Below are 16,542 nucleotides of genomic sequence, written 5' to 3'. Positions count from 1 at the left end.
AATCTTCATTGTGACATTTTCTGACTTTGAAATGTGTCCCATTACAGCATTAATACACTTAATACAGCAGCACATAATTTTCAATTTGTAAAAAAGCAACCAATAAACATGCTGAATTCTAATCTGAATGCACTCATTATCACCTATTACACAAACCTGTCTTTGAGCTGATGGAACTACAGTGAGCATTTGCCCCCCAACAGACTAGAAGCTGTTCTGCTGCCAGGTGTCACAGGTACTTGCTAAGAGCACAGAAACAAAGACATGTTACCTCTGAATTGTATGCCATGGTTTCCAAGGAGAAAAATCTAGCAAGTATGGTCTCTTCTGATCCTTTTCCTTAAAATATGGCAACTTTCCCAACCAACAGTTCTTCACATTCTGGTCCAAAAGATCTTTAGCAAGATGCCTCCAAATGGGACCCACAGAACTGACACTTAATTGAATTCACACCTCCCTCCTACTTTGGCCACTCCCACTCTCCCACTTCCTTCTATCTCACTTGCAGGGTTACCACTTCTGCTCCTGGTCACAGACACACTTCCTGCTCAGCTTCCTTCATGCTTCAACATAGAGGTATATCTGAGATACTTGCAAATTTCTGTTAGGTCTGCTCAATTCTTAAATTTAGTAACAGCTTTTTCAAAGAAAAATTCCTATCTCACAGTATTTAGCATTACATTAACAATCTACCACTGTGCTTTCTTAGAATTTTGTTTAAAAATAAATTGTACCAATACTGACATTTTGAAATCCAATGCATATTGATGGTTTTTCCCACTCCCTAAAGAGAGGACAAAGTAGTTATGTAATAGGCTGAAATAAACAAGGCTCAGGTATAAAATACCAATTTAATAAACAAAGCAAACAATCCACTGTACAGTTTAAGTACCAGAGACAATAAAGATATACACCAGATATATACAGTAATATCTGTTCTAAAGAAGTATTAGATACAAGTCCTTCAATGAAGTCTAGAAAAGCACCGAGCATATAGTTGTACAGTTAGTGCTTCTACTGACCAGATGAAATCCTGCTTTACACAGAAAAAAGACAAAAAAATGGGAATCCAAATATAACAATCTGAAACATGGTAACACTAACCAATACTGTATCTTTCCTTGAAACAAAAGGTTGATAGTTTCTCTAGTACATTAATAGTTGTTTTATCTGTTCTGGTACAAACCTGTGGAGTCCGCAACAAGAAATGCCAAGAGTGCAAAAGACTTCATATGACAATTTTCTAGTTGAAGCTGTGCATGTCCTCAATTTTGCTTTTCACCACAAAGAAAGTCCAACTATACATTATGAATCAATCTGAAAGAGGACATCTTTTTTTATGTTTTCATAAAAATAACGCAAAGTATGGAACTTCAGTGATGAGATGCCTAAATCAGAAGCATTTCCTCAGCTCTACAGCAGTTAAAACAGACTACATAATAAGCCTTTACACAGAAGGCTCTTACTGAATTTGAAAAAAAACTTATATGTTGCAATTTTCAGAAAAGCACTGTGGTGAAAATGCATCCACTCATTCAGAAGCAACCCAGATTCAGTACTATAGAAGCTAAAGGTACTGCTCAATGCAATGATTCATAGTTTCTCTAATAGGAAGATTCAGCAGTTTTCAGATGAGACCTTTATTCCCTCTCTGAATAAATGATGCCTGAAATTTTTATTCTTGTTCTAATGGAATTTCAATGGCCTTCACTGCAAATCTACTGGAAATTTTCGCATATTAAGTGGAAAAAATTAAATGATGTTAACCACATTTTAATGTGATTAAGGCTGACAGGGTCATTATTTCTGCTAATCACTCAGTTTAAAAAGCTCAAACAAAACTTTGTAACAGCCAACGTTTTTTCTGCTTTTCTGTATGTCTGCTGAGAATTAAAGCCACTACTGAATATGAAACACAGCATGTATCATAAAAGGATATATCAAATGTTTGCTGTGATTTATACACGGATTTCATCATCATTCATTTAAATTTTTAAAAAGGAGGAATCATTCTTTCAGAATGTATAGCCTTTTACTTCTTTTATCTTCCTGAATCAAAAGACAAAACAGAACAAGGCAATATATATTTCTTTTCCTATAGGCCCTATGTGCTAGTGAACAAGAGAAAACATTTCTGCATCTCTTTACTGTGAGCCAAAAGATATGTGTAATAACAGAAAATAATTTCTTAGAGCATGTCTGTTAAGCTCTGCAATAAGAAGTTCTGCTTATTACCATTTAGGTCGGCATAAGCTGGAAAATGGGCATAAAGAAGCAGAACAGAATGAGGAGTAGATTATATAGTTTTCAGAGTGCCTTGGAGTTCACGTGCATGGAGGACCAACAACAGGACAGAAAATTAAGGAGGCTGCTGTTCTGGTCATGGGCTCAGCTCGAGAGGCACAGCCTTAGAGCCAGCCCTCGTGCTCACAGGTTTGGCACTGACAGCAGCAACTGTACACGGAGCAACTCCCTAAGACCACAGAAGCCTTGAGGATGACGACTGAACAGGGTAGAAGGACTTCACTCAAAAAGCAGACATAAGTTTATCTTATTCATACTACCAGAGGAAGGGATATGTTGTTTGTGGGATTTATATTTTGTTTCTTTCTGGGAGGGAGAAGTCTGTTCACAGGTTTTCTAAGGCTTGCATTTTAGGTTTTTTAAGGGATTACCATTTTCTACAAAGATGACCACTGTAATGCTTACTGCCTGCTAATAATTAATACCACCCTCGATGAAACATCATTTCAGGATGACCTGTACCTCCCATGCCATGTTCTCTCTTTCCTCATAAACTCTAAATTTAGAGTTTATTAAAAAAGAAGGTGGGGAAAAATGCATTTCAGCAGTCGTATCCATTTTTTTCTATGTAAGTAACTTGCTTATACTTAAGTTACTTTAGAAAAGAAAGAAAATGCAGACAGACTGATTCACATTGATCATTCCCATATGGTTTAATAGATACATTTCAACCTTACTCAATCACTAAACACTGCTTCTTGAATTACAAAAAAAAATTAAAAAATTTTTTAAGAACAGTAAACAAGATCATACCTTATTAACCTTAGGGCATGTGAAATTTATCTGAAGAATATTTTCTTTCCTTCCCATTCCTTGGCACGTCTGAGATTGTCAAACGTACTTCATGATTACAACAAAAAAATGTTGAGTAAAAAATACAGTAATTAATTATATACAAGTCTTTTCATACAAGACTTTACCTCTACCTTACTTCTTCATATCTTGCATGTACTGCAAACCGTATTTCAACAGCCAACAGCTTTTTTTCCTAACAAATATTTGCTTCACACCTGAATACTTTCCATAACCAGACAAAAAGTCCAATGACATTAGATGACTTACTATCAAGGAACAAAGTATGTTAACATCAATACATTAGAGCTATAGTTTGTGGTGTTCTCAAAAAGAAATGTTATTGGTATTGTTGCACTTTCTAGTTTTAGTGTGGAGTCATGCACTAGTGCATCAACTAAAACCCCACTGAATTCTTGTGCTCATCTAAGAAGGGACCCTGCTGAATGTCCTAATGCATCTTATTGTGAATCTTCAGCAAATAAAACTTCATGTATGAGCTCATGATGTGCTTTGCTGCTGGAAAGTCACAGGCTCTGTGGGAAGCTTTTTATCTTCCCAGCAGTCAGTTCTCTGAGAACATCAGTGCAGCTACTGTAGTTACCTGTAGATTACTTGTATTTTCTCACATCTGTGTCCAGCAATCTAAACCATGATGATAAAGGGTCATTAGGTTTTGAGTGAGGAAGGGGATGGACTAGACAATTTGCTCTGATAAGCTCCTTGTTGCGAGTGCCGGTTTAGAATGTGAAATGCGGGGTTATGCACATTCTCAACTCAAACGCCAGTGCTCTCAGAGCACCAATTAAAAATCTACTCAGCCTATCTCAAACTACATAAGCACATGTTACTTGAAATTTTTACAATTAAAATATTGCAATAAACTAATTCTGACATGGTAAGAAGGACATCAACTGTCTATTAGCCACAAAAGAATTCAGGTACAATTACTAAGATAACTGCTGTTTGGAGCACAGCAAAGCAATTTCCCACAGTGGGGCTTACAGTTCAATTTACCAGTTGGGCAAATATTTTGTGCTCTGTAGTGGTCCACAGAGTTAACAGTTACCTGTAACATTTGAGCAGTGTTATACTTGGAGAAAACTTTTTTCAACCTAAACAGGTGTTTCAGCTTTATGCCTTCACATGAATACAGATTTTTTTTCCAATCCTTTTCTAAGAGCTCTTTTAGAATTTCATTTAACATTAAATGCAAATTTTATGAAAGAGTCAATGGGTCTATTTTCCCATTCCAAGCTGCTTACAATGAGATTTTGTAAGTTATAGGCTGCTTGGAAGAGGAATGAGAATAAGCACAATGTCACCTATAAAATTATGTTAATCCTCACGTAACTTGATGAGGTGGTAACAGGCTTTTTTTCCCCTTCTTCCTTATGGGATATGTTTAACTCAGTAAAAAAACAGTAATAATAATTTAAAAAACCCAGTCACATGAACTAAACAATAATTAAAGAAGGTTGCATTTTCATATGAAGCAAAACCAGGTTATACCACAAGTTCATTGTACAGTTCCAATGACACGGCCAGTGACAGAACTGTGAGAAGCCTTTAAAATATTTATCATGAATCTTTGTGCCAAACTGCAGGGAGTATCATGGTATTATGTTAGGCAACAGATAAATACATGGCAATACAAATGAGCCATTAAATATTTCTTGGTCAATGTACAAGCCATCACAAGGAATTCAGGGGTTTAAGAGTATGAAGAATGTAATTCCTACACTTCCCTCTTCTTGAAATTAAAGAGTAAACTAATTACCATTCAAACACTAACTCATCAGCTTAGATAGTTCAAAAGGGGTTTTCTCCATTGCCCTTGCAGAGATGATGATATCCTGCTATGTAGCTTTGGAGTCTTAATTTCAAGTCAGTGAAGAAAAACCAAAGGCTGATATTTTACAGAAAAAAGGGCCATTTCCAAATTACAATAATTGTAACAATACATGAGCTCATAATGGATTTTCTATCAAGATTAAAAGACAGCATTTGAAAACGAGCTCCTTAATTTTATCATTTAGTTTTATTTCATATATATACATCTTTTAGTTGTGACTGCTGCAAGGGAACAAGCTATATACACAACACTGTCGGGTATTTTTAATCACTCCATGGTCTTCAATGAAAATGCATCATTTGGAGAACATTAACAGTCTGAATTATCAGAAAAAAATGAATCCTTAATAATTATTCATACACCAAGTAGCTGTAAACCCAAATCATTTCAGAAGACCTGAATGTGTCAAGAACTTTGACAATTATGACTGGAGCCAGGAAACTGTAGCACTGCAGAATTTCTTATGAATTTTTCTAGTTACTTTTTATAAATGCTGTCCTAGATGACAGCTTAATGTGTACCACATGCAATATTTATTCTTCTTCAGTGTCAGACTGTCTAGCCATCCAAGGGAATACAAAGAATGTCACTTATTAGGATAAAAGCACAAGGAAGGTAATCAAGGACATATGTAACATCAGCCAATCATGCCCTATTTCAACATCCTATTCCATTCATAACAGTTCAACAATTATTTGCTTACTGATAACTTGCTTTCAGGCTGTTTGTGTTCCCCATAATGGTGGTTTGCATTTATTTTGCTCTTTAGAATTGGACACTTGCTGTGCCATGCATGTTTGTCAAAACTTTCTATCTTCTGTCAGAAATAGCTTTAGCATATCAAACAATTTGTTTGTCAGAAATCAGTAATAGAACAATCTAGTTACCTTGTATGTCAATAGGGTACTAACATAACTAGAGACCAGAAACAAAAGGCTATCAGACACCACACACTACTGCAAGACAGGCAGCTAAACCCATGTTTCTATTTACTGTACTTTGATCATATAGCTGTGTCTTTATGAAAAGCCTAGTACAAAAATTAATCTCTGAATGGAGTGGAAACGTACTTCAACAACATACTGTCTGAGAACAAAGACATTAACCTTGCTTTTAAGCTTGAAAATTAAATTTCTTACTAGTCCTCCATGTCTCTTTACCATACTTCGATTTATTTATTTATTTAACCAAATGCCTATATATAATACTTATAGATACCTTATCTGCTGATTCTAATCTATATGATGGATAAAGTTATGACAAAATGTTAGTTCACAAAGACAAGAGACAGGCAGATAGAGGGAGCCAAAGACAAACATTTACCCTCCATAAAGTTATTTTAAAGTAATACTACTAATAATAATTTTTGAAAATCCTATGGGAAACTGAACACACATGCGCATGCATGCACACTTCATTAATCTGAATATCCTGGGACATAAAGATTTTATTAAATAAAAAACAGGTATGCATTTAATGAGCCTCTGAAATAAAACATAAGCTGGAAATACCATCACATGTTTTAGATCGGCAACATTGTGCAAGTTTTCAACGTATTAGGTGTAAGATTTTATTTTCTTTTTTTTCTTTAATAAAAGCCATTTGGATTTAAATACATTTTTGCTTCAGGAATGTACTACTGTGCCAATGCATGAGAACAAGAGGAAGACTCAATATAAAACAAATCTGATTAAACCCAATGAAGTACAAAACTAGCACATACACTTCAATCCCTTTTAAGTATTTATCTTCTAAACATGTCTTCAGACTTTAGAAACTAACACCAGAGCACAGTAAGTCCCAAACATTATTTGGATTTATATTCTATTTAACTTCTCTCCAAATTAACCATAATTAAGCTCAAGCATTGGTAATAAAGGATAATAAGATACTCATACCCAATGCCTCATCTGACAGTTCTTCAGTTAAACATATATAATGTACAAACTTCCCTCTCCAATTTAAACATGAACACACATCCATTCCTGGTTTCCCAACAAGAATACATGGTTCCATCCACTGTAAGACTAATGAATACCAACATCTGAACATTAGCCATCCATATTAGCCATTAGAAAAAACTCTAGCTGTGAAAATAAAATACTATGCCAAAACTTTAGAAGGTAAGAAACATTTCTTGGGAAAAACAAGCAGTTAAATGAAAACATATTTCCATACACTTAATACAAAAGAATGAGCTGTAAATAGCCATAAAATCAAAAGAAAAAACTATTTTTTTAAAAAATGCATCAGATTTTCAAAATAATTATCAATGAAAAATGTGTCTGTCAACTGTGAAACAAAGAAGTCACTTGGAAAAAGGAAACTTAAAAGGGTGTCAAAGCCACAGGAACCTACATTTCCAATTGTATAAAAGAATCATCCTCCTCAAATATTATTTTTCCATTTATAATAAATGTTTGATTGCCTGATGTTTCCATGTAGTCCCTACTTATAGAAAACAGAACAATTTTATAGAACGTATTCCCCCAGAGAAGGAGATGCTGCAGACCATTCACAAAGAACAATTTCAAGATGAGTACTTTTTCCAGACCCTATAGGTATCTCAAATACGATGCATGAGGGAAATAATGGTAGGTGAAATAAAATTTGCTTCAACTATGAAAACTTCAGATATTAACACAGTGCCGTAGGAAGTGATAGTACGAAATGTTTCAAGAAATTAATTAAATAATTAGCAGAATTTTAGATGGACATACAGGTATACTTGTCTGCAAATCAAACACTGCAATACTGAGTAACACAGAATGAAAAGAAAGATAATTATCTACTGGAACATTGTTCAAGAGGTGGTATTAGAGCAATACTGATTGCAGTTCCCAATCCAAAACACCAAAGCAATATGAGTGTATTGTCTTGCTATTTCTTAACAAAAGACAATATTACCAAAGTGCTTTTTGCTTTAAAAAATGTCTAAAATCGAAGCTCATCTGCCAGTTACTACAACGATTGATGTGCCTAACATGAGTTTTCCTCTCAAAATCTACCAGTCACCAACAAGGAGGTATCAGATCCTCACACACAGGAGGAGCTACTCCCATCACACCAGGTGAGACCAAAGCCACTCACCTCCAAAATCATTCAACAGCTTCCTCTCCTTCTGATTCTCAATAGACCTCACAAAAACAACTGCTGGTTTTTAAAAGCCGTGTCAGATACAGGAACAGTGACCCAAAAGAACGGGACACAACCTCAGAGTATCTATTTTCCCCTCAATTTGAAAGAGAAATTTATTTGGTTTAAGGGCTATGCACAACTTCTATGTTGTCTAGCAGATAAAGACAAGCTAACAATGCTCATTCATTCTGAAAGGCACAGGTTTAATAAATTAATACAAAGAAGAAATAAGTGACTTAATGTTCAGTAACTTCAGGATAAATGACTTTTAACAAGAATAACAATCTCTTGCAAAAATCTCTGTTAGTTTATTTGTAAAGCAAAACACGGTAAAAACTCTATTAAAAAACCGCAAATCCTACTTTCTAGGGTAAGACCTGCTCAGTAATGGGACATTAATGAGTTCATAAGAGAAACCACAGATAGATCAGCCTTTACACTTCTTTTTCTGCCAAAATTCCCCTCACATGCAGAAAAAGGCAACTTGATAAGCTAGAGCATACTGGGAGATAGCATTTTAACTACAAGGAGAGAAGTGTAACTGGACCTTTGCAATTTGCATCACAAAATATTTTTGTAAGTCAACAATAAACAGAAAAATGAAGCAGATAAAACCTCAGTCTTCAAGAAAATTCAGACACTCATTTGCAACCAAAGAATAATCCAATCCCCAGGAAATTTAATTGCAGAAACTATTTCACCTTACTTTATTCTCATTCGTTCATCACTATTATAGCCAGGTCAGTGCAGTGAAGGTGACTGTGCTCCTAACACTCAACAACCCAAAAGAAACTAAATCTGTTTTACTTCTCCTTACTCTTCTACTTACTAATGATGTTTCTCATCAGGATGTTCAAATGTGAACGAGATTTTGACATGAGTACCTACAGGATTACATGCACAGTCCAACCGCTTTACACTAAAATGAGTAAGAGTGAAATTCACTACTGAACTATTTACCAATTAAAGCAGGATTTGAAATCTGCATCTGAGATAATCCTACAATAGTCAGCAATGATACTGTGGTTAGTACCCCACTCTCCTCCAAACATTTCTGAGGACCTGTTGATGAAGTAGTGTTCATGATGCTCAGGATGAACAATCCTGGACTAAAACACACTGTAAATTACAGAATCTGGTCCACAATATGAAAGCTGGTTTCTTAAGCTGCTTACCTTCCTGCTTTCTTTCATTCTGTAACAAAGACAAGTGAGTAAAGCACAGTTTCTCCTTCACTTTTTCCATTTCAGTGTTTAGGACATCACTGTCTTGGAGTATTATGAAAGAGAAAAGCCTATTCTCCCAAATATAAGCTAGTCTGAATCTAAAAACTTAGGACATAAAAAGCAAGCTGAGACACTCTGAAGCTAAAAATCTCCCTTAAAGACTATTAAAAAGGGTATCAAGCTACTGAAAATACCCAAGCTCATTTAGTTGTTAGTAAAACCAATATAGTAAACATATATTAAACTATACATTGCTAAAACTATGCTTTAACTTATCACAAATATGAAAAAAGCATTGCTTAGCCAGCTAAGACAGTGACAGCATTGCTCTATGAGGGACCACAGCTACAAACAAACCATGCAACAAACACTGAAATAAATGAGCACAATTGGATAGCCTTTGAAAGAGAGGACTGACGGAACAGTGTCTTTGCAGACATCATTTAGGAGATAAATCACTGATGACATTCCAAAAAAATTTCAATTATTAGACAATAGCAATATTTTCATTGTGCAACTTGATTTTAAAGTAGACAACATTTCCCAAAGAATTTTGTCTGCAATTTCACCAGAATCAACACTTTTAGGGAAATAGTGAAGAAAACTGAAGCATGAAGCACAAGTTTCTCCACAGAGGAAAGTAAGCAGCAGAAAACTAAAGCTCTTTATACAGAATACTGGGAAGAAGGAAGAACAGTTACCCACTCCATAGTAACAAAATTCATACTCAGAAGACATTTCTGCATCTCAGGTTTGCTTCTGAGCAGTTTAAGCATTCTCTGGTTTTAAACCAGACACCTAAGTTCAAAAGGAATTTTGTACCTCACTATGCATCCGGAGTCAGAAACATAACATTGCAATAAATGACCAAATTTACATCACTGTCTTTGAAAATGTCACTTCATAGCATTTTTTTGTGGAGGTCCCTATCTGCTACTCATGTTATTTATAAACTGAATTAATCCAAGTTGTGTAATTAACTGATTTGGAATCTTATGCAACATTATTCTCTCCCTTAGTATTTTGTATCTTAAGCAGTATGTGTTTATTAAAGAGACAAAAATATTTATTCACACTCCCAATTCCAATGAAGACAAGGGAGAAACAAAGCTTCTGAAGTTTTCATACAGTATATACTAATAAAGAAGTCCTTTCTTACCCTGCACAGGCTTGGAAACTTTAAAAGTATTTAAGTTTTTACTTGTTGCAAGTTCGTACCAGATTTTGTGTTGCTTTAGATTTTGCCTATGAAAGTCCAAGTGTTTAAATAAAATATCATACAAATGACTTGATTCCTCAACTACCAGGCAGATTTAGAAAAGGACTGTTAGCAGATAGCAATTCATAAAGACTACACAAGCCAACTACAGAACTGGTAAGACACCCATAGCTGCAGTTGTTCAACATTACAACTGAACCCACAGAACTGGGTATAAACAGATTAGAAACTACAGTGGTTACGGCGAAAACAAAAAATTAAAAATACTGAGAAGAGCATCTGCACAGAGAAGATGATAAGGAAGAGAAGATGAGAAGCAATGCCAAACTGTTCAAAGGGAGGTCTGGATGATGTAGATGGTAAGACAGGGATCATACACACAGCAGTGAATTGAGAAGTTGCTGGTATGCTCTCAGAGTACGAGAAGCCTGGTGGGTCCTGGCTGCTGTGTTGGGCTGGTTTTGGTGCTGTGGGATGCTGGGCTGTCACACGTCACTCAGAACACTGGAGAGACTGTCCTTCATTTCCCTGCCCACCCTGCCCTCTACAGTCTGTAGCCTTTGATGAGCTCTAAGCAAGGTGTGATGGTACTTTTATCCGCACAGGATAGGCCTTTCCAAAATCCAGAAGGTTTCCCTCTTCTCTGACCACCCCTCTCTTTACTAGTTCAAGAGTCAACATATTCTAAGTAAATTACTGAGGTTTGATTTACTGACTTTGCAACCTACACTTTAACTATTTAGTAGTGCCATGTTGTAATCAGGTGAATCAGAATTTTTGAAAAAAGCATCACCATATAACATTGCCCATTTTCAAAACATACAAAAACAACTTACTTTAAAAATTTTACTGTCCTAATATGTAGGAGCCAAGACATTTGGCACAGAGCAAACTTGATCACACCTGCATGAAAGGCGAACACTGGAGTGAAGTTAGACTCCAGGAAGGTGCTTTTGCATCTGTGGCAAGGTTACATACTGAAGCTGAGAATGGGATCCATCTTTCCAGGCTTAAAGGCATGTCCCCAACACCTGCTATTACCCCAACAATACTCATTCACATTCAAACAGACAGGGCACTCCACAGGGGCAGGAAAAAGAAAGCAAAGCAAAGCAGGAAGTCTGGTGAAAGAAATCATCCAGACCAAAAGACTGGACTGGAACTAAGCCAGCAAGAATGGGATGAAATCAAAGGAGAGGCAATCTGGCAAAGACTCATGGAGAAGACATCAGCTAGGAAAACGGAGGGACAAAAAGCATGGGATAAACAGAACAACTAAACGAAGTCACTGGAATCAGTAAAATGAAGACTACAAGGAGTCAATGACAACGTCAGGACACGGTGCTGGAAAGAAAACAGACTGCCATTTGGCTGATGGATGACAAATTAACTTGTATTCATTAATGCATTTGTATAAGAAACAATAAAGAATAACTGCTGATTAAGCAAACAACATGCACTATCCCCTACTATACTAGGTAAGTACTCTATGAAAAACATGCAATTCTCTAGCTTCAACAGCCTGAGCTGTGAGATACTCTCAGTCAGGCAGTAAGGGTGTAGCAGGATTCCTAACTTCTGGATCTGGTTAGCTTTGAATACCTGACTTCTCAACTTGTGTGTGCAAAACTTTACTTATACCTACGTAACATAAATAATCTCCTAATATTCTTTTAAAGCATTTCAGTTTTAAGGCGGGAGCAAGAACTGTAATATATTTTTAAAAATACTATCTTCCAAATTTGTCAGCATAGGAGACAACCTTAAAATCATTAAGCAGTTAAGCCAAGAAATCATCTCAACACTCCCCTGGCATTACAACTTATGATTTTAAAATTCCTTTAAATAATTTCTCAAATTTATCAGAATAAAATGTAACTGCCTGAACATCCATATCTACAGAAATACAACCAAGAACTCCAAGTCTTTCTTTTATTACCATAAACGGTAATAAATAACTCCATTTATAACTTTGTTTCCTAACTAGTTTAAAAGTGAAAGACCGAGTGAAACAGATTAATTCATACTCAAAACTACGGAGTGTTCCTTTTACTTGACCCTTGCTATTTCTTTCTTCATGTCATATTTCCCTACCCCCTCAACTTTTTTTTAAATATTCACAACATCTGAAGCAATATGAAAAAGATGAATAGAAAAGGATTATTCACCCTCATAATACAAGATCTAAGGAGCATCAAATGAAATTATGATGTGGCAAATCCAAAACAAGCATAAGGAAGTACTTCTACATATAGCACATAGTTAAGTTGTGGAAGTCCCTGCTCCAGGATATTGGGATGCCAAAAAGTATACCTGGGTTCAAAAGGTGAATGGATAAATTTATAGAATAAAAATCAGTCAAAAAGTATTAACCACAAGTATACCATATCTGGCTTAGTCAGTTCTGCAATAACAGATTCCAAGAAGTTGGATGCATATACTCTGTTTGCTTAATCTGTTCCTATAATCTTCCCTGGACATCTGTTAGTGGTCTGTCAGAAACATGATATCATAAAAGATGGACTTTCATCTGACCTAATTATACCTTTTCTAGCTTAAGAATACTAAAAATGCTATGAAAATTAATGGGGAAATTTTTATTTATTATGACATATATGTCACCTTTCTAAATACACAAGAATAAAATACTAAGACCTTTAGCTTATCAACACTGATCAACATTTTTAACTAAATGCCTACCATAACATTTTGAGAAACAATCTCTTGAAATAAGGTTAACATACATTTGGATATTCAACAAGTCTGATATTAGAGAAAACAACGTTCAGAAATCCATAATTACATCTCAGACAATTTAGTTACAATGCTAGAGACACCAGAAAATCTTCAGCAGCATAACTGGCTTTTTGAATTATAGTCTAGGCATAGGAAGAAATTCACTTTATTGAACCTGAGAAGTTGAATCAAGAGATCAGTTATGTGGCTTTAACATACACAGTATTTCCAGTGCACACTGCAAGTCCAAAATACTAAACCAAAAGTGATGCTAGCATGGTCCACTACATTCACTCATTAATTATCTCAATATATTTCATAACTGAAATCCACCCTATGAGCCACTAGAAGCATGCTCTTTAGCAAGACTAAAATGTAAAGCTTAAATTAGATGAAGGGCTCATAAATCTGATATCCTGGATTTATGTGACATCCTGGGACTCATAATGCAGTTTTAACTGATAATTATTATTATTACTACTTTGAATATTTTCATAGTAAAACTCAAATACAGTATACCATGGTTAAGTTACTAGATCCAGATTTTAAAAAAAATTAGAAATAATTAAAAGAAGAGTTTAAGTATTCATTTAGAGAACACTAGTATGTATCAGGACTGGTTTCAGTGGATTCCCCCATAAACATCAAGATTACTGTCATCTGATCATAACACAAGTGCAACTAACACAGCTGCTGTGTCAGCTTCTCTTCAGGGGCTAGGTCTTAATCATAAATCAACTGAATGACTAATTCAACATTGTTAAAACCAGCAAGTAACTGCTTGGAGCCATTCCAGTTTTTACATCTTTCAAAAGGTCAATATATCTACTCAAAGACACAATAGTCCTATCTTTCAGAGTGTTTTTTTTCTTTTCTTGGATTGAAAAATAACACACTGGTACTTAAATATAAGTGTGTTTTAACTAACAATTAAAATGTTCAGTAATTCTGAAAGAGAGACCCTGTAAAACAAAGACCATTTTAGTTTTCCTCTCTGAAACAAAAAAGCCTCTCCTCTCCTTTGCTGTTTTAAATACTTTTATTATTTGCAAAAGTCTGATGAAAACATTTTATGGTTGAGCATTTCCTGCATTAACCTTACCTTTGTAATAGTAATACTATGAATTAAACTCAGAAATAAACTTTTTTTGATAAGAGCGACTACAACTAAATGTGGCTTGTATCTCAAATACAAATACCTACCCCTCAATAACAAAAATCACAGTGGCATCTAACAGTAAAATATATTCTAATCATTTACATCTGCTTGCACCACATAAATGACAGAAGCCTACCGTTAGCATCCTTCATAGAAAACATTTATTCTGCTCTAAAATATAAAAGCTATGTTGCATAAACAGAGGATTTAAAGCTGTGGCAGAGTAGCTGAAGGAAAGGAAATGGCAATCTTTCTGGTTCTAGTAGATGCCTTTCCCTATCACACAATGTTTCCCACTCATAAATACATGACAAATACTTCCTCAATCATTTTTTACGAGCAGGGATGCACAGGGGGTAGTCAATGGCTAGCTTGAGGGAAAATAGGAACAGCAGGAGGCAGAAACTGTACTGAAAATGGCTATGTGGTAAATTCTCTTCTGGAACATCACTCAGATACCCAGGCTTTGATCTTTCAGCTACAATTACACTCACATCCATGAGATCTGGGTACACTTTCAAAAAAACTAAATCATTAATTGTAACAGAAACAGTTAAACTGTTTCATTATATGACTCCTCAACTCAAACATCTGATTTTTTACAAATTAAAAATTGCAATTTATCCAAAGATTTGCTTTCAATTGGGTTTAACTATGTCATCATCACAACTAGCCTCACAAAAAACATGGGGTGACTGGCGACAGCTAAATCACAGACTGGCGTCGCCTAAGCAGTCTGGCTACCATTAGGGTCTGGGAAACGGTATTTACTGTACAATTAGAGCCAGTGAGCTCTACCTGTAATCATCCAAACACAGGTGTGAGGATCCTTTTTTGGACAGGGAAACCGACTCATCCATTTTCACATAAACTTCCACATCTGGTACTGTTACAGCAAATCTTAAGAAACCACAGCATTTTTACTGTGAAGAAAGTGTCACCTTACAGTAACAGAGTAAATAGGACTAGCCTGATTTTAAATATCTCCTTGGGTAGAACCACTTCTATTTAAATTGCCATATCAAAAAATATTTAGAGGGAAAAATTAATTTTAAAATATAAAATTTATCAAAATATGAAGAGCTTACATTATTATATTGCTTGTCAAGTCTATTGTGAAGTTTGTGTTTGGGACTGAGAGGGGTTGCTATTAAAATACGTTACATTCTGTTCTTTAGTAACAACACAAAATGTCTTGGAGTATCAAAAGGACAGTTTTAGTTGCAGTAATTTCACAGAATTTATTCTAATGATTTATTGGAGTTAACCATCTGACATTAATTATTGTTTTGGCTTCCAGTCTATGAATGTTTATTTTTCAGTTTAAAGCCTTCTCACTCTTTGATATCATATGGAAATGAGAATTTTTAATGGAAAATTGAAACCATGTGCATCTAAGTACTTAATGAAGTACAGGGAGAAATAGAGGGTGTACTTTAGGAGAATTCAGATATTTCGCTTTAGATACTTTTGATTTGTTTGGATGAGTTACATGCATATATCTGTTCACAAACATACATTTATACATCTTTGAAGTGTCTCACAAGTACAGTGTTTAAAATTCTGAATTCTAAGAAAATATTTGCTGTATAGTTGGGTTTTTTTTTTATACTAAACACTGCTATAGATTTTCCTTCATCATATACTAACTATCCAATCTGTTCCCTCCTTCACAGAGCAATATTTATGCCATCTAGGGATTCCAATGACATGCTAAATGCTGTACTTCTCAACAGTGGATTCCCACCATATGTCTACCATGTTAGGACTGGATCTTCATCCAGTTCACTTAATGTCTGATAGATTGATTTGGTAACCATCATGTACCTGAGTCACAATATCGATGTCAGAAATACCTGACTAAAAGCTGAGTTGTTCATGGCATTAAAGCCCACCAAAAGAGGCCTGTAAAGCACAACCAACACACAAGAAGTGGCAAGAAAGCCAGGCACCCAACTGCAAATAGAAGAGTAATGTTAAAATGTGCAATTTTGTTTGAAAAACTTCTGTGCAACTCACATAGCTTTAGTCTTCTGGCATTCAATTCATTTTTGTGGAATGAAAAAGATGTTGTTCAGACAACCAGTATTATAGAACATGATAAAGCCATATG

General features: G+C 35.2%; 1 protein-coding gene across 2 annotated transcripts in view; it reads right to left on the bottom strand.

Moving 5' to 3' along the window:
• OLA1 (Obg like ATPase 1) overlaps positions 1–16,542 on the bottom strand; it is a 103,957-nt gene that overhangs the window by 21,555 nt on the left and 65,860 nt on the right. The window lies entirely within an intron of this gene.

The sequence above is a fragment of the Catharus ustulatus genome, chromosome 7 (assembly GCF_009819885.2).
Source record: "Catharus ustulatus isolate bCatUst1 chromosome 7, bCatUst1.pri.v2, whole genome shotgun sequence".
In the NCBI taxonomy this organism is placed as follows: domain Eukaryota; kingdom Metazoa; phylum Chordata; class Aves; order Passeriformes; family Turdidae; genus Catharus; species Catharus ustulatus.
Note: the sequence above shows the minus strand (reverse complement) of the source record. Positions and strands in the feature narration are given on the sequence as shown.